Source organism: Crocodylus siamensis, chromosome 5 (genome assembly GCF_052110815.1).
Source record: "Crocodylus siamensis isolate JL-2025a chromosome 5, ASM5211081v1, whole genome shotgun sequence".
Lineage (NCBI taxonomy): Eukaryota > Metazoa > Chordata > Crocodylia > Crocodylidae > Crocodylus > Crocodylus siamensis.
In genome coordinates this window covers 2660563-2679794 of record NC_143399.1, presented here as the reverse complement: position 1 = coordinate 2679794, position 19232 = coordinate 2660563, and the positions used below count along the sequence as shown (strand labels likewise).

The window sequence follows — 19232 nt, the reverse complement described above, 5'->3', positions numbered from 1 at the left end:
GCGGCGGCGCCCTCGGCGCATGCGCGGATCAGGCCCCGCCCCGCGTCGGTGGGCGTGGTTCTGCCCCGCCCCCTCCGGCCCCCGGCCGGGCAGGGCCGCGACGCCATTTTGGGCCGAGCTTTGTTATGGTGGCGGCGCGCGGGCCCGGCCGGTGAGTGGCGGCGCGGGGGGGGCGCGCGGGCCGCGGCGCCTGGGGTCGGCCGCGAGTGCGCGGGCGGGGCTCGGGGTCCCGGCGGGCGGGGAACGATCCCCCCCACTCCCATCCCCGAGCGAGCCGCGGGTCCCGGCCGGAGCGGGCCCGAGTCCCGAGGCCTCGCGCGCTCCCCCCGCCCCGCGCAGCGCCCGCCTCAGCCGGGCTCCTCGGGGGCGTGCGCGCTCTGCGCTTGGGACAGCTCGCGTAGTTGGAGATGCGCTTCTTGGCGAGCTCTCGGGGTTCAGTCCCGTGTCACGGGAGCCTTTCGGGTTTAAACACCTTTCCAGGGGAAACGGCCGTTGCAAACTTCCTTGCAGGCTTTCACATTTAAACATCTTTCCACGGGAGCTGCCGTTGCAAGCTTTCGGGTTTCAGTACCTTTTCAGGGAAACAGCCTCTGCAAACTTCCACATTTAAATTTTACCCTTTCATGGGAGCCGCTTTTGCAAGCTTTCAGGTTTAAACACCTTTCCACAGGAGCCACCTTTGCAAGCTTTTGGGTTTCAATACCTTTTCAGCAAAACAGCTAATGCAAGCTTCTTTGCAAGCGTTTGCATTTAAATACCTTTTCACGGGGACTCCCTGTGCAAGCTTCTTTGCAGGCTTTCGGGCTTTGCAACGTTTCAGGGAAACAGCCTTTGCAAACTTCTTTGCAAGCTGTCGAGTTTAAATACCTTTAAATGGGAACTGCCTTTGCAAGCTTTGGGGTTTAAATACCTTTTCATGGGAACCACCTTTGCAAGCTTGTAGGTTTAAATACCTTTTTCAGGGAAGCAGCCTTTGCAAGCTTCTTAGCGAGCTTTCAGATTTAAATACCTTTTCAGGGGAACCGCCTTTGCAAGCTTTTGAGTTTAAATACCTTTTCAGGGAAACAGCCTTTGCAAACTTCTTTGCAAGATTTCGTATTTAAATATCTTTTAATGGGAACCACCTTTGCAAGCTTCTTTGCAGGCTTTCGGGCTTTGCAACGTTTTCAGAGAAACAGCCTTTGCAAACTTCTTTGCAAGCTTTTGGGTTTAAATACCTTTTCATGGGAATCGCTGTTGGGCCCGAAAATGTGCTGAAAATGATTTATTTTTTTTTCCATTTCCGAGTCGGTTTAATAAAAGGTCTCGTTTCTGAGCCAACAGTTCTAGTTTTTTGCGTTCCCTTTCATGTGAAGAAGCATTTTTCAAAGCCAGGCAGTTCAGAAATGGTTAAACCAAGCTTAATGCGAAAATAATCAAGATGAGAGAATCGATAGGAAACGTGCAAGGTTGTGCATGTATTGCAGGGATTCCTAAAAAATGCTGGTTGGTGATGAAGACATGTTTGGGTTGTACAGGAGTTGAGGGGGCAGATAAATGTTATCTCCTGAATGAAAGCAGCTGAACGAATAGTCGGGTGCGAATGAATGAATATGCCAGGACGAGGCTCTCTGGGCTGCGTGTTGCAGAGCCCCGGGGTGAGAGCCAGAGGAAGAACAGGTGTAGCGTGGAGCTTCCTCCTACCCTGGCATAGGAGGAAGTAAAACCATCTGCTTCAGAGGAGCTTTTTTTCTCTTTGTGGTCGCCTCTCACATTGCAACTAGGAAAACAGCATCTAGTGCCTCCAAAGAAAACTTAAAAATCTATTTAGAAACTTTTCCGATAACGTTTTCCTGTTTTATTTTAGTTGTTTGTATGAAAGTGAGAACTTTTTGCTTTTAATGTTTGTCCTTCTTGTAGCGTGACGCATGTATTTTCACCATACTTATGCCACAGATGCCAGGCTGGGACTTCAAGTGAAAATATGCAGTAGGAACAGATGGAGGTTTTTTTTTTTTAAATTGTTTTCATGCAGATGTCTTTAGCAATTCAGATGTGATATATAATGAAATAAAATGAAAGTATTCTTTCCAATCCACTGGGGAAAAGACTCGCCTTAGATCCCACCCTAAGATTGATTTGTCTTACAAATAATGTGCTTTAATGTGGTGTTATTACTGCTTGAAATGCTAACGTGCGCGGGGGGGAACAGAAGTATTGTAGAGCATAGCCTTGAGTAAGGCTTCTACCAAAACAGTTAAAAAGGATGGACTTTGGATAATTATCGGTCTTATTTCTGAAACCATATCAAAATGTGTCCTGGTACTCTGACGCTTGGCTGGTCTAATACTTGTTCAGTGGAAAATTCTTCAGTGGAAGGGTTTAAAAGCTTTCTAGAGGTCAGGTTTTGGGGCTGTCTGTACAAATTTAATAGCGAGAGGAAGAACAGACTGCAAGTGTATGAGGCCGGACTTTTTTGTAGGCATAGTGATTGCAGTACGTAAATATGAAGGAGTTTGGGAACTGGCAAGATTTGTGACTTGTGTGGTTGGAAAAGAAAAACAAATCTGGTTATTCTAATTAGTAATATAATTACTTGAGAATACCCTGTGTCATCTTTTAAATTACTCACCATATTGAACCATTTCCACTCATGATGCAAACTCAGCCTTGCTGTATATCTTGCTTTGCATTGTTTTTATTGTGATGGCAAATGTGATTGTTATGCCAGGCTTTGCTTTTTCTTGCAAGGTAAAACATTTGGACAGTCCTATTATTTGAGGGAGATGCTTGTACAATGCTTTTCCTCCATATGTTTGGTTTACAAAACTTATTCTCACGTTACAGGTAGGAACACAGACTCAGGAAAGAGGTGGTTCCCTTTTCACGGCAGTGTAGTGAGTCATTGCTAGAGCTGTGATTTAGAGCCCAGGTCTCTAGATTTGTATTTCAGTTCCTTATCCTCTGACTGGTTTTGTTCTGGTTGCTTATTTCCAGGAAAACGTGGCCTAGCTTTTTATCATAACCTCTTAAGTGGGAGTTTAATTTCTGAATATGGAAAAATGTTGTGATTCAGTATATACACTGTACAGCAGCCTACAGCATCAGATAAAAAACCCTTTGTTTCAACAACTTGAAGAAAAACCACTGGCTGAAAAGATTAAAGATTCAATCTTGTGTTTGCTCTTTCAGCTTGCTTAATATATGGTAATGTTAGTCAATTATGAAACTCATGAATTGGCGTAAGTGAAGTGAAGGGTAGGTATGAGATACAGTGGCAATGGATCCTGAATTGCTGTTTTCCCTATTTATGCCCAGACATAAACACACTGTAACGTATTAGAGCCCTTATGTTTGTGAAGTGGCTTTTGTTTGGAACTTGTCCCACTTGATGGTTTTCTACAGCATGCTGTAAAAACTCTATGACCAAAAGGAAGATGGTATTTTGATGCAAGACATTTGATTCTGCACCTGATTTGTGGAAAGATTACAAAGCTGTGTAGAATTCCAGCGTAGATGAGCTCTCGTAATATTACTGAGATGTGTGGGATTTAAAGTTTTACCTGAACTGCACTTCAGTTTGACCTTGGAAGCGGTTGTGTTTCTGTGAGGAGAGAATAGCTGGAAGTACTTCAGAGCAATGAGCAGTTCTGTTCATTTATAGATGTTCTGGCGTTGCTTCTGGAGCGAAAGGTTCTTGTTTGATAAGGAACGCATCTGTGTGTCTCTCCAGGATGCAGAGATCCTAAACGCACCTGCTTTTTACTAATTTGATCTGATGTTAGGCGGATCATGGCTCTGGTGGGTTCCAAACGTTCCTCAAGTTCAGAGGTTCTGATGAAAATGTGTCCAATCTTGGTGATCCCCTGGAAGAGGTCATTGAAACATGTCATTTTTATTCTTAACATTAATTTAGTCCTGAAATATTTGAGAAACACCCTTTGTTAAAGACTGAATCACCTTATCCTGTCAGCTGAGGGCATAAGGACATATAATCTTGTCTTCCCCCAAAAGTAGGGGAAACAATTTGCTGCTCTTGATCTCTCTGAACTTTACTAGCTACAACCCTTCATAGCAACTTAAGGTATTCTTTGTAAATTGTGGAGGCAACAAGTGAAATCCAGCTCTTTTACCCTTTACAAATCATCTTTCTTTTCACTGTTGTGAGTCATTTGGAGTCCTTGCTTTTGCAGTAAGTAACTGCACTGTTTGATTTGGTGGAAATGCATGAATCTTTCAGGCAAGTTTAATTTCTTGAACAGTTGTTTACTGAGCTTTGACAGCATTTTTCTTTTAATGAGCATGGTAGAAAACTGTCATCTTTGCTTCAGGTATCTTGTGTTTGAAGTTTGACATTGTACTACTTAACTATATAAAAGCAGCACTGGATTTAACAGTAAAACTCTTGGATTATATTTTTTTAAATGTTGCATTGTTTGCCTTTCAAACACAATGTAAATGCTTCTTTATATGCTGCTTGAATTTAAAAGCCTGAAACCCAGGAAATGGTCCCATAAAACAGTTCCAGTAGGTTTTATTTTTTAGTCTTATCTACAAGGTGAGAATTTTTGCAGGAAGTTTGCCTGTGAACTTTTTTTGAAGAATTAATCTAAAATAATTGCATTTCTGTAGCTAAATTTTAATATACTTCTTTTTGAACTAGTCATCCAGAAATCGTAGAGTTGGGGGTTTTTTGTCTTGCTTCTGAAGGTACAAATGTTGCTGGTAGCTTTGCAGACTGTATTTCTTGGCAGAGTTTGGTTTGCTTTTTTTCCCCAACTGGGAGTTTTAAATCTTTTTTTTTTCCTTAATATGTAGGTATTTTAGTGGGTTAAGCCTACAAAGCAGTTAAGTTTTTTTTTTTGTTTGTTTGTTTTTAACCTTTATAGATTGCCGTTTTTACAAGGATTTTGAGTGCATACTTGTGCGTAATTAGTGTTCTGGTCTACTTGATACAGGAATAATGTTTTAATAGTTGGATTTCTGTTCTGGAGAACTCTTATGCCCATCAGTGTACAAAATATCCTACAAACAGACCTTTCAAAAAGAAAATGTTGAGTGTCCTGGCTTATAAGTGTCAAACATACCATCTTTATTTAATTAGGTCTGTGTGTGGTATTCTGGTGTTAGTTATTTGTGAGGTCTAGTCATATGGTGAAGTGGAAAAAGGCCAGCAATACTGATTGATTTACATGATGTTTTTCGTGGCAGATCATACCAAACACTTGTGAGCAGGGCAGTATACACATCGATCGGTCTGTGATATCTGTATTCTCTCCCCCAAATGGTTGCAGTGGCTTAACAAGGAAAGTGCATTTACACAATTATAGCAATGGAAATTGAAAGTGAAAGTTGTAATTTTGCCTAAGGAGGACTTTGTGTGGCTGAAAAGGCTAGCAACAGCAAACCGATTAATAAAGCTTCAAATGAATGTTAGTTTACTTCTATTAAAATGCCTTGGTTGCTATTTCCCAATCTGAATCTACTACAGTAATGTCTTTTATGGTAAAGTCTGTAGCATAATAGAGAAATGAGGTTAGGTTTGTGGTTGCGTTATTTAATAACAGAGGTGAGTCATCCTTTGCCACATGGATGCTTGTCGTTGGTGCAAAGCAGAGGTTGGCAACCTTTTAGGAGCACGGGCCTGAATTATTGGTGCTCAGTCTAAAAGCAAGGCGCTTCTCATCTGGCCACTGCTGCCACCCTTTTCCCTGGCAGGGAGTGCTGTACCCAGCCACCCATCTGCTCTTTTAATCCATCCTCTTGGCAGGGTGGATTTGGCCCACAGGCTGTAGGTTGCTGACTCTGGCGTAGAGCAGTTCTCCTCATACAGAGAGGTATGAAGGGGATGTCTGTTAGCCTTTGGAAGAGGATAGTACCCTGCATCCGACCTTCCTTTTGTGACTGGGGAGTGCAGACTTCTGACTCAGGCTCGGTTGGACTCCTAGTCATCTGCTGTCCTTCTGAATGTATTGGATGACTCCTTCAAGTTCATTAGTGAAGCTTAATGGGGAAGGGTAATGTTTTGGCGAATGTATATGCTGGTAGTTCTTGAGGATGAGGAACTAAAAATGTACTTGTTTGTATGGTTTTCTTCTGAAAAGTAATTATGTAAAATACTATAGTCGGTGGGTTTTCTTATGTCTAGTCTTTTATGCTTTATTTGTTGATTAAAAAGAGCTGACTACAAAGAAAAAAAGATGAGTGAAGTCTTTTTCTCTTTGTGCATCTGCCAAATCTTTTACCACGAACAACCTGTTTATACTCCTGCAGTCCAACTGAGAACATTTGGCTTTGCAAAACATGGTGTGGTGATACATGAACATGATACTGGAGTTGAGTTTGTAAGGATGACCATTGGGAAAAAGAAGCTCATTTGTAAAGTAAGCACATTCCCTATAGAAGCAAACTCAAATTTGCTTGCAGTGGGGTAGTTTTTACTCACTTTTCACAACAGAGTATTTTAAGTTTATTGAAAGTATTTAGGTGTTTTTGAAAGCTTTAAACAGCTTATGGAACTGGTTATGGCAGTGTGGTGGCTGGATTATGTATGATTTATTTTCTTCCAGTGTCTGATGGGCAAGTATTGAAGTTACACAAGCATTTGATGTTTGGTTGGGCAGACAAGATTCCACCATTTGACTGCAGCATGAAAAGTAAATTGATGTCATCTCGAAATTACTGTGGTCTCTGTGACAGCCACAGCATGTATTCTAAATTCTGTCCTGTTCAGGTTTGACGAGCAGAGTTGGTTCCCATTTAACTTTTTGTGCATTTGCTTTGTAATATTCTTTTGAATGACTTCAGTGCTTTTGAGGGGCTATATTGGGAGCTCTGAACATTGAGCCCCTTTATGCACAGAGTGAGCCGAGTGCAAGTGCAAGGTGCTTGTGTACTTGCCTGCTACTGCGCATCAGTCTCGTTCTAGGCAGGCTTTCTGCAGTAGGAGGGGCGAGATGAGTTTCTGTGATCTGCCTGCTCAGTTGCCTTTTGGCAACCTGCACAAATAGAACCAGTTGAGGTGCTTTTGTGATGTGGACTGAGATGCCAACTTGCTTTGCGTAGATTGCTAAAAAGCCATGGGATAAACTTGGGTCGTTTAACAGGGTCGGATGGAACAGGTGACAACAAATCCCTGCTTCCTCACTGATCTTAGCGCCTACTTGCTTTCTCACAATTAAAAAACCAATGCGTGTCCTGTACAAAAACCAGTGCAATCTGTTTCAGCTGTTTTGATGGTAAATTCAAACTGCATGTGGTATTTTTCTTTTCTTTCAACTTTCCTGGTTTTGTGTTATATGGAGTGTAAAGTTCACAGAGGCTGCTAGCTGTTCCAAATGGCAGCTCACGCTGCAAGGTCTAAACTCAGGTTGCTTTGTGTAATGCATGATCACAATAAGGCCCCTGGATTGCATGGTGCTTTGGTGCAGAATATTGATGGAGTGGCAGAAGCAGCAGTGGAGTTGGCGGAAAGCTGGAGATCTTAGTAACTGGGCAGAGGCTGTGGGAATATGGGAGAAGAAATGGTGAGGTACTTTGAATGTTAAACATGCTAGCTAGGGATTTCTGCCTAAATCAGCAGTGAAATATTTTGTATGGATACAAAACTTATTCTTAGCAAGTTTCATCAAGATGAATTGGAGAAAATTGTGCTTCTCGGATCTGATAGTCTAAACCGGGGTGCTCAACACCTGGCCCACAGACCCATGCAATCCAGCCTGTGGGGCTCTGCACAGGTCTAGAAATTTTCATTGGGGTAGTAAGGGATGCTGCTGCTGCTCCCCTGACACCAAATTTTCAAGTCACATGGCTGGATTGACACTGACCGTGCCAGCCCCATGCAAAGGGATTTAGGGCCTGATGCAGCTACACAGAAACAGTCCAGCTGCATCTGGCTTACAGATGGGATCCAACCTACAGAAAGACTTGGCACTGCTCCTCTGATCTGTGAGCACAAAAGGTTGGGCCCCACTCTTCTAGGCTATCTGTGGGTTCATTGTGTCAAGCAAGCCACAGTTTGCATTCATCTGATACTTGGGGATTTTTCTTCCAAACTATAATGGCTGAAAATTGAGTCTTTCATGAACATAGGTGTTGATAAGGTTATGTGTGTTTTGTAAGATTTGGCTTGGAAAAATGCTGAAAAGTGTAAGGAGTAGAAAAGTAACTTGGTTGAACTGCAGTGTAATGAATGTTCCTCCTTTTGGCATCAATGCACTCACTCTGTGCCCAGCCTGGTAAACCTGTGATATTCTCCCAGAGGTGTAGGTTGTAGCCGTGTTGGTCTAGGGACAAAGGCAGACAAGGTTCTTGTGAGTGAATCTGGTATTTTTTTATTAGACCAACTTAAATAGTTGGAAAACAATTTTTAAGCAAGCTTTTGGGTTAAAAAACCCTTGGTCAGGCTAAGGAAGTTTCAGCAGTTGGTGTGTGCTCTTCCTGGATGGAATGAAAAGTAAAGAAGCCAGAGGCCTGATACTCTCCCAAGCACTTGAATAAGCCAGCACCTCTGACATACAGAACTAATCTTTCCTACAAACTGCCTTTATAGCAAGGACAAGGCAGGTTCCCAGGCTTAAAAGTCAGAGTCTGCAACAAACTTTGCTTGCATTTTTTGCAAATTCCAAACTCATTTTTAAAAAAAAGAGATTACTGACCCCTGAGGTAGATTGCTTTTGGGCAGCGTGTCAAAGACACCCGCAGCCTTGACCTGTGAGATGTTGGAGTGCCTGGGTGGGTGGTGGGGGAGCCATGAGGGGCCCGATCCTTGTTGTGGTAGCACAGCCCTGGCCCCTTCCCTGTCCCAAGTGCAATGCCAAGCAAAATACCTTTGCGTGCCATTCTCTGGCACCCATGCCAGGCATTGCCTACCCCGACCTACCTTTCCCACTACAAGCATAGTCTTTAAAATGTAAATCAGTAAATCTATTTGAACCAAACAAAGTAGGAATCCATATTATCCCCCTCTTCCTTCATTCAGTTCAACATACGGATTTCAGGGATTTCCCAAAGACCTGGAAATTGAAATATACTGTGGAACATTTCAGCATCAGTTAAGCAATACAGAAGTGAGTTCCAGGAGCAGTATTAGCAGGCAGTGTGACAAATGCCAATGGCATACCTTGGATTCTAGAGGAAACGTTTCTGGTTACCTTTATGAAAATCTAAGGTTAATCAGAAATGTAAAAATTCAGTGACTTAGTGAGATAATCCACTTATTCAGAATTAAATTGCCTTAATAATAAAAAATCCTTTTATCTTGCTATGGAAGCTTACTGTACAGTGTGAAAGTTTAATCACTCCTTGTAATGAGTAAGTAATATTATCTCTGAGGTGCTCTATGCAGATATATTTCAAAAACACAGACAGAACCAGTGTCAAGCCAGAGTAGGCCATGGGAACAGCACAGAGCCTCATAATATTGAATGCGGTGCACAGAATAGTTACCCCGATGGAGGTGACAGTGGTATAACCTGGTCCAAACAAAGGGCATGACTGCTTTGTGTAACACTTCTTCTGTTATGACTAATATTCATTGCTAGTGTAAATGGGAGCACAGAGCTGTCTGACACAGGCTGGAGGAAGTGGGCAGTTGTTTCTGTAAGTCGTGGTTTGAATTCTGTTTGGTTCTCCAAGAAATACCTTGTTTAACAGGCACATGGAAATTCAGATGAGAGTCCTACTCTATATAGCAAACAAAGGCTGGGGAGGAGAGCAAAAGACATGAACGCTTCTGTGGTATAGTTTTTATGCACAGAAAGTGAAAGAAATGGATTTTATGCCAGCAACTACCTTACTTGTTCAACTACAAGCCAAGTTTTTTTTTTCTCTCATTCAGCATGGGGAGGCGGGAAACCCCCATCTTGCATTAGTGTACAAGGAAACTGTGTTATGTACTTTGTCAGTCTTTGAACTGCTGCTAAAAGCAGGATGTGCTCAGTAATGGAAGCCAACTATGAGTTTATTAAACGCAGCCAACACTGAGCATGACTAGAAAACCTGTGGGCAATCATGCTGATGGGGACCTACTACAAAAATAAGTTACTGCAGCCATCTGAAAAAGATGCGTCATATTGCCCATTGAGCGCAGGCCAGGTTGCCCTCATCTGCGTATCAATTTTTGGAGGATCAGGATTCATGACAAGAACATCTAGTTTCAGTTGTGTGTGGGGGCTAATTAGCACCTGGCTCCTTGCGGGGGCGGGGGCGGTATCTGGAGTACACGCACTTACTGTGTAGCATTTAGCTGTCAGGTCACCATGGCTTGAAATGCTGTGGACTACTGGGGCCCAGCCCACTGAACTATATGGTGAATCGTGAGCCTTTTGGCTTTGGACTGATGTCATTTACAGTTTGTGCTACGTACATATGTAGGTGCCAAAGCGTGTTTATGGAGTGGGGGGGCTGGACTAGGTGACCTCCTGATGTCCCTTCCAACCCTAACTTTCTCTGATTCTTTCTATACCTGTGCTAAAATGTGCAGCACTTTCAAATAAAGATAAAATGCATCAATTCGGGTGAATTAAATCTACGGGTACTACATGCAAATTACTACAGCTGTGTTTATTCTGAGGTCAGCAAGAAAATACTGTTTGCAGCAAAAACCACCTTAAAGCTTTTCTACACTGGGAAATTTACTCCTCAAACTCCTGGATGGCTGCTTGTCATGAGTTAGCTTATTATAGGAGTAACTTGAACCGTGTAGACAAGTTCTTAGTGGTCTTGCCTCCTGCACGCTGCTTAGTGCACAATCATCAGACATCAAACCAAGTGACAGATTTGGGGGGGAAACGTGTTCTTCAGTATTGCTTGTAGACTGGAAGATGTCACTTCTGTAGTCCACAGTGTCTGTCCTGCAGATGAAATCAATATGTAAAACACCTGTCGCTTAAAGTTAGTTGCAAGGCTTTCTCTATGATGGCTAATTTATTCAAACATTGAAGCCACGCCACAGTCTAATAATATTACAAAGGTATTAATGCAACATTAAAAATGCATAGTTGAAATTACAGTCAGGAAACTTAAGTTTCCAAAAGCAATGCCATTTCACACATCTTCCTTTTTTTATGCTTTTACAATAGAGACCTATATTAAAGAATGCATTTAAAAGATACTACCTAAAAAGAACTTGTCTGAAAATATTACCTGTTAGAGAACACATGACTATAACTAGCTATGAAATGATAAAATAAGTTTCAGTGATTACTTCTTGTATTTTACATTTATGTAAAATCATTTTCATTCCCCTCCCCTCCACTCCCTTCATATGACCCTCATGGCTTAGGAGAAGGCATTTTTAAAGGAGAATAATATAGCTGTAAATCCACCCAATTGGCACTTTTACCTATGCTTTCTTTTACCTTAAAAAAAAATCTAACTGTTTCAAATTGGTTGGCCCTTAGGCAGCAAATTAGTAGTAGAATTGTAGTGCAAACATAGTGTTCTTGCTGGGTTAATTATTATCAGATGAGGAGCATCTACTTTCAGTGTAGCCAACTTTATTAGGCTGTTTTTTTAATCCAGCTCTCATTTGCATTCAGAATTTGTGGATTGCCTTCTCTTCTGTTCATGATCCTCTAACATCCCTGTGGCAACTGTAGGCAATTGCTTACGTGGAAAGCAATAGGAAATAGATATTTTAGTCCTTAATGTATTTAGCAAATGGAAACTAGGAGGAGAACCAGACCAGCTATGCACAGCAGGTTACCAGCAGTCCACAAGCTATATAGTTCTGGTAACAATAATAGAGGATTGAAGTGTCGATTCTTGGCTTTTGAACGGAATATTTCAGCTATTAGTGCAGCATTGCATAGGCGGCAGACACCAGCAAGCATACTCCTAAAAGCCACTGCCCAATTCCAACTTTACACTAAGCCTCTAAGTTTTTGTAACCCTCCTGGGCAAACTGGGAGAAGGAGGCATGGAAATAACTGGCTAAGTAAGCCCTGCATATTGTTGAAACCTCCTAATACATTTGCCACAAGTAACTTCGTCTCAGTCACGAGCCTTTTTCCTTTATAAAACCTTAACTTGTCTCTTAATTTCCTCTTCCTTGCAGATGTTTGACTAATGGTTAATTGGGTTTCTTATTCTTTTCTGGTGTCGCCAGATGAGACTCTGAACTCACAAACCAGACGTTTCAGAAACTGCTGGTGGAGGAATGGGCTGTTAGTGAAGTGTGTGGTAGCTTAGGGGAGGAGAAAGAACATGGCAAATCCTGGATACGTTTGGCAAAAAGGCTGTCAGTGTATATTAACTTCTGGGAAGCACATTATCTCTGGTTCATACACGTGTTGCAGAAGTTATAGCATAGTTTCCATTGGCATGTTATCATAGGCAGGGCATCGCAAGTCATGCACAAAACCTGAAACTTGTGGGGCTGCACCTAATCATGCATCGCAAGTAGAGCTCTTACAGATGTGGTATTCCAGTAAATCCACTATCATAACTGGTGCAGACTTCTTCCCGCAGTCCTTGCAGCCCTCTTCGTTGCTCAGCAGCCATCTAAGAAAGCCCTTGGGGGGATCAGACGTCTGTCCCTCATTCTTTCGGGGAAAACTGCAGTGCCGTTCACACGTTCTGTCATTGGAGAGAGAATCCGATTTAAAAAATGAAGGCAATTGAGAAGAGAGGAAACTCCCTAGAGGCTAAGCTCTCGTTGATGGCTGCGAAAGGAACAATTTTCCTTGCTCCCTGTAGTACTTGATCACATTAACTCAGGACTAATGGTGATCTGTAGGAAAGCATCTGGGAAATTAAAAATCCCTGTTGGAACGTGTAATTTCTTCTTAGAAGTTGCAGAGGAGAAGGTCGAGATTGTCCTCTCCTTCCCTCCCCCCTTTGGGAATTTAGGATGCCAGGTGTGCCCTCCTTGCAGAACTGTTTACACATCTGCTCCAAATACTCGGATTAAATCATTGGTCTTCAGTCTTTTTAGGCTCGGCGCCCCTCCGAAAATGCTAGCTCTTAGTTTTCGCTTGTTTTTTGGCTATGGGAAAATGGCAGGGCAGTTCTTTTGTAAAGAACTGGGACTACAACAGGTCAGAACGTTTTAAATGCTATGAATTCCCGTTTGAAATGTCTGGGTTTATCTTTGTGAATCATGCTTGCACACCTAACAGTGCTACAGTTGTGTAGCACCCTGGGGCACCCTTGAAAGGGTGTCATGGCACCTTAGGGTGCCACAGCCCCCTAATTCAGTCACAGTATTAAACCCTTGGAATAGCAGAAATCTGATAAGCAAGTGCATTACTGTTCAAAACGAAAAACGTACTAGAATAGCAAGAAGTGGCATAAGAAACAAAGGGAAGAGAAGGAAACGGTTTGAGTGTCTGTTGCAGCGCCTCTCTGATTGAGATCAGTTAGCGTAAGATGATGTATAAAATATGAGGGCATTTTCTTACCCCAAAGAGTTGTTTTTCTAACCTCCTATTGAGAGATTTTTGTTATGGCCAGAAATTTAACTGAAAATTACCTTTTTTGATAAGAAGATAGAGCAGCCGTGAGTGAGGATTAAGAGGCTTTGGGGGCTTTTTTGATTGACTGATTGATTGAAATGTGTTTTTGACAATGCAAAATATTTCCTTCAATAAACGTATGATGATTAGCTATTTAATATTAGAACATGCTTCTCAAAGGCAAATATTTAATAAATTATCTAAATTCTATTGTAACAGTAACAGGAAGGATATCATTTACAAACTTTTTTTTTTGGATTAGTTTCCATATCCTTATCTGCCATGGTAGTTGGAAAGATTAGGTCTCCATTGGGGATGTTTGCACTTCCTATCACACCTACTTCACAGAAATAAAGGATTTCTTTGATCTTGGAGTTGCTTGTAATCCTGGAGTTTTTTAATGTTACTCGTTTGTAATGCAATGATATAAATGTTGCGAATTAATAACTTCCATCTCCAGTCATGAAACAGCAGTTTTTTTGTAAAAAATGAAGCAATAGTAAAACAGTATATTGGAGGATGTACATTTGGACCAAATTATGCACAGGGCTGTCCTTTATCTTAGTGCCATTCTGTTTTATATTTAATCTAGTGATATATTTCTTTCATTTAAAACCAAAGAAATTATCAAATGTGTGTACACAAAAAGATAAAAATGTATTAAGAGGGTTGGGGAAATTTGAAAAAATGACAAGCAGCTTTAATAGGTTGTCAAACTAAGCAATACATGTAACTGCCTGTTGTGTATATGGTTAAAGGCATCTTGTATCTGAAGTTTCCCATTCAAAAGTACATTGTCATCAAGAACGAAAGGTTTTAACTGGTTTGTTCATATGTCTCTTGAATCTTGGAGCTGAACTGTTCTCAGTGGGGGCAGATGACAGGACAAGGAGCAATGGGCTCAAGTTACAGCAAGGGAAGTTGGGGTTGGATATTAGGAAGAATTTTCTCCCAAGGAGGGTGGTGAAGCACTGAAACAGGTTACCCAGAGAGATGGTGGAGTCTCCAGCCTTGGAGGTTTTCAAGACCCAGGTAGACAAAGCCTTGGCTGGGATGGTGTAGTTGGGGCTGGTCCTGCTTGGAGCAGGAGGTTGGACTAGATGCGACTCCTGAGCTCCCTTCCAGCCCTCATTTTCTAGGATTCTACCTCTTAACCTGCATTTGAATATTGTGGGTCTATATGATTTGTAAGAAGGGACTTAGTTTTTGAGGTCATTAATGAAAGAACAGTTAATTTTCATGAGGTAGGTTGCTGCAGCATATATACATCATCACACTTGATAAGAACGTGCATGTGTGGGGCCAGCAACAGCGATGTGTTCAGCTTTCACTTCATAATATGCCGACATCATTAATGTTGAGCTAAGGCTGTTCTGCAAGGTTTCTGGCCTTCTCACAGTGTTGCATGTAATGAGGGTTTAAGCTTTTGAAAACTGAGACAGAATTGAGGCAAAAAGCAGAGCAGCAGATCAGGCAGGGGAAGCAGATTGGAGTGGCATTTGATGAGGGTCCAGGCCTTAACTCTAATGAACATTTTTTCCAACTACTTAGTTGGTCTAATAAAAAACACCACATTTACCCAAAGATCCTTGTCAGCCATATCTTGTACCACGTCTGCCAAAAAAGGTTGAGTCCCACTGCCTTAGTGCTTCCCCCTGCAGTGATTAAGGGGATTGTTTCGGCAGGCACATCAAACGTGGATGCCGCAGGAAGTTTTGTTTTAGCAGGAGGTATTCGGCATTCTGCTGCAGTTGTCTCAGGTTTTCTTTGAGTGCCGTCCACTGTCTACAAAGACAAAGCGTGAATGCGTTATGGACATGTTGGGCATAAACGGAGCTGACTTTGCATTGGCACATACTAGCTTCTGGTTTTCAGACATCCGAGCGTCACTGCATTATGGAAGAACATAAGGCACCGCAAGGAAACAATAACCATGCATTAATGTAGCATTTTTCAGCATTTTCCTAGGTTTAACAGAAATGTATATTTGTAAGCTTTGGTCATTAGGCAGTTGTAGTTGTCGTGGAAATGTGCAGTGGTCAGACTGCTGTGACAAGTAATAATCCCAGGCAAGAGCTTACATAATGTTCTTCAGTAGATTTCAAAAGCATTTGCATCTGTTGCCTTATTTTGTGAAAAGGGGAAGCTCAGCACAAAGGAGTCAAGCGGCTGGATTGGGTCACCGAACAAGCTGGTGATGGAGCCAAAAATAGAAATACTGTCTCCCAAATCCCAGTCCCCTGTTCTTCCTCTATGTCCGTTGCTCCTAAATCCCTTCTCTCTCTCCCCCTGTACATTTGATTACAGTGGAATAGGCTAGCAGTTGTTTGAGATGCTTGGAGTCACCGAGTAGGCTTGGGAGAGAAATCGAATGCATCCCAAAGTCTAGACTGTTCTGTTAGAACAGCTTTAAAGATGCGAGACGCCTTGAGTGTCTCTTCCTTGACCACTCCCAACAGCAGCAGCACGCCCAGGTCGTCCGCTCCCTGTCCTAGGAAGCTGGTCAAGTTGTGCGAGCCTGTTGGCAAGTACTGCAGTTGTTCCTTGCCGTTTGGTGCCCTCTGTTGTTGTCCACGCACATCACAGGTGACAGTTTCTGGGAAGACTGCACGTTTCTTGCCAGTGTAGCCCACATTGCACACTCAACCAGTCCTCTCCCCAGCACGTTCAGCCAGGTCCTATCCCTGTCCCGCTCCAAACTTTCCTGTCCCTACTGTTCTGCACTGAGATGTCGCGTGCCTTCGTGTTCAGTGTCCTGTCTTTTTCTTTACAAAGGTTTAAATCTACACTACTTTCATCTTCCCCCACCTCTTCCCCCCATAATCTTGGTTTATAGATGGGGCAAGGAGAGAAGCTCAGACCTCCCACATGCTCATTGTCCCATACGTCCCACTACCTTATTCCTCTGCTCCATTTCTTTTCATTGCTGTTTATCTGTGGTTCTAATCCCCAAAATCTTTCCCTTTCTTCTCTCCCACTTTTCTGCTCCCAGCCCCTCCTCCCCTGCCACAGGGCACTCACCCACGTGTGACTTTTCTCTTTCAAACTAGTGGGGTGCCTTCTAAATTACATGCTGTACTGTGATAAAGTTCCCCAAGATGCCCCCTCTTCCTGGGTAAATAGGGATTTTAGTACGGTATTTACGGTTTGTTCTCAGATCTTTACCAAGCAGTGTGGTTTAACCTACGTTGAAGGCCAAAGCATGAGCCTCTTGGGCCACCTGCATTGTGAAGGCAGGCTAAATGCAAATGCATCTTGCAAATTCTTGGAAACATCAGTCTTCACTGAGCCAAGCTCTTTTTCTTGGGATAATGGCTGAGCGACTGCGAATAGTGGGGTAGGGAGTTGCGTCCACGTTTGAGCTTCAGGCGTGTGCAAAGAAGGTAGGAGCTAAACTTTATGAAAAGCTGTATGGTGAGGGGGTGGTCAGGCTCTGCCTCAGCAACCACATGGTCAAAGGACTCCACATTTGGGTGGGATTTTGGGTGAGGAGGGCAGGGGGAAGGGAAAGAGCTGGAAGCAGCAGCTGCAATACAGGAGGATCAGATGTGAAGTGGTTCATTTATTTCGTGATTTGTCCTCATCCAAATGGGAACACTGTACAGAATTGGATACAGCTTCTGGCTATAATATGCTTACTCCTCCATCTGTCTCATTTAGGTCTTCTCATCTCCTCCCCATTGCTGGAGTCTGAGATGGGCACAAGCATGTCCGTTCCCTGCTCCTCTCCCTGGTCTCAGCACTGCGTGCTCGGTGCATGCTGTCAGCGCGACTCTTCTCAGCTCCTCGCCCAGGAAATCAGATGCTGCTGAGATACGGGCTTACATGGCAGTTCTCAGGGGAATTGAGGCCCCTTCAGAGGGATGCAGTTCTTTTAGCTCAGTGTTTTCGCAACCAGAATATATGAAAGGCTCATGAAAAAAATTTGAAAAATGGATCAACAAACTTTAAAAATGGGTGCTCTTTTGAAGGAGAAAAATGTGGGAAACCATGGCTTTTCCCTTGCAGGCTGGCAGAGTTCTGCTGTGTTCAGATTGCAACCCTCTAAAATATCAAATCCCTTTCCCCTGCCCCTTCTTCACAAAAAAAAAAAAAAAAGAAAGGAAGAAAATTTGCCAGGTGTCTATTTTAGTAGCGTGCCTGGAAACCGTCTTGACTTGTATGCGTATGTGCGTTCAGATCTATGTAGCCGTGTGCATGGGCACTCACCAGACTTTTATAATGCAACTTTCTGTTTTGCCTTCACGTGTTAGTCTTGCACACTTGCTGGAGTAGAAATCAGATTAGATTATTCTGAGCACTATAAGAGCAATGGTTTCAACTCCAGGGTGTGTAAAAAGTTTATGAGAATCTGGGAGTTTTTTGAAGCTCTATCTGAGGAACTTGTTTAAAGGGACCAAAACTTGGATGATTAAACCTACCCTTTATCCTGTGAATCATGTTGAATTTCAAAGGCAGTGCAGGTTGATTTTAAGGTGTTAGAAAAAGCTAAGTTAACTATATAATAGCTGGTGCTCTGGTTTAAGTGGTAGAGGTGGGGGGTTGTGCATGTGTGTACTACCACACACAGGATTTCTTTTTTTTTAAAGGAAGCATCTTGGATTTGCAAGATAAATAAAATCCTCAGTGACTCCTCCTTCTCCATGTTCTCTGCCTGACTGTGAGAAATTTCCCTGTACGTTATTACTGTGTTTAGCTTTTTGGTAAAGCAGGTGAACATAACCTTGGCCTCTCCCTGTCATTTGCATCAGAGAATTGAGTCACTCCAAGTAGAGACTTAACTCTTGTGTGCAAGTATCACACATGAGATTCAGGTTTTTGAAAAGATGCAAATTCAGAAAAGAAGCTATGGCAGCATTAAAATATCTTGCAGGAAAGAGAAGTTGTTCCATTAACATATGTAACGCCTGCCTTTAGTTTCCTAATGTAGCATTTTTGAAGCCCATAATTTAAACTGATAAGTGGGTAGACAAGATGTTGATTTTGGTCTAAAAGGACTGGCATGCTTAAGAACAAGTGGCACATTTCCGAGTCGTAGCAGTTGCTGACGTTTCCGAATCAGAGGTGCCCCGGTTAAAGGAAAGTCAGCAGACTGAAACTTTGGTCTCTCGCAAGAACTCTTCCAAACAGGATGCTCTTCTAGTGTTTGGAATTTGAACAAAGAGAAATAAAGCAAGGCTGAGTGATTTGTGTAGGTGCAAAGAAATCCAGGTTCGACAGATTCTGACCTGTTTCTCTGCACTTCAGATATAGAACGAGAAGCTCAAGTGTCCAACATGGACAGCGTACTTTAGCAGGCTTAGAAGCACACAACCAGACATGGTTGCTACTCAGAGCTCGTAATCTGCATAAACAGGCAATATAAGGTTTAATTCGGATATAGAGGGCAGTGCTGTGCATTTTTCCACCCCCGGATTCCATTTCAAGCCTGAAGTCAGTTGGCTTTTTGTGAGCTCTCGTTAAAAGGTGTTCTCCTATGTGGTATAATGTGTTTCTGTCACTACGTTGAAATGACTTGGTTGCTGTCCAGTTCATCCTTTTAATAAATCAGCTGTTGAGCGTAATGTAACGAATGCTTTGATGTCTACTGGGTTGCATAAACCAGCCCTTGCTCACCTCGCATGGTTCAGGCATGTGGCTGGCTGGCTGGCTCAGCAGATCACACCCCTCCAGTGCTCTGGGCAGAAGGGTAGAGAGAAAATCTAGTCTCTCTGCAGCAGGCGATAAGCTTCCCTTCATAGTGTGCATATGTAAGTAGGTGATTTGGGAAGGTTGTACTTCATTACGAGTAGCAGC

General features: G+C 42.6%; 1 protein-coding gene across 2 annotated transcripts in view; it reads left to right on the top strand.

Moving 5' to 3' along the window:
• The first annotated feature begins 47 nt into the window (after positions 1 to 47).
• The window catches only part of GPBP1L1 (GC-rich promoter binding protein 1 like 1), a 39605-nt gene continuing 20420 nt past the window's right edge, over positions 48 to 19232 (top strand). Inside the window, exon 1 of one of the 2 annotated variants that reach the window (XM_090050024.1) lies at positions 48 to 151. The gene's annotated coding sequence lies outside the window, so the exon portion shown is untranslated. The remainder of the gene's footprint in view (positions 152 to 19232) is intronic. The other variant, XM_090050023.1, reaches the window with a different exon arrangement.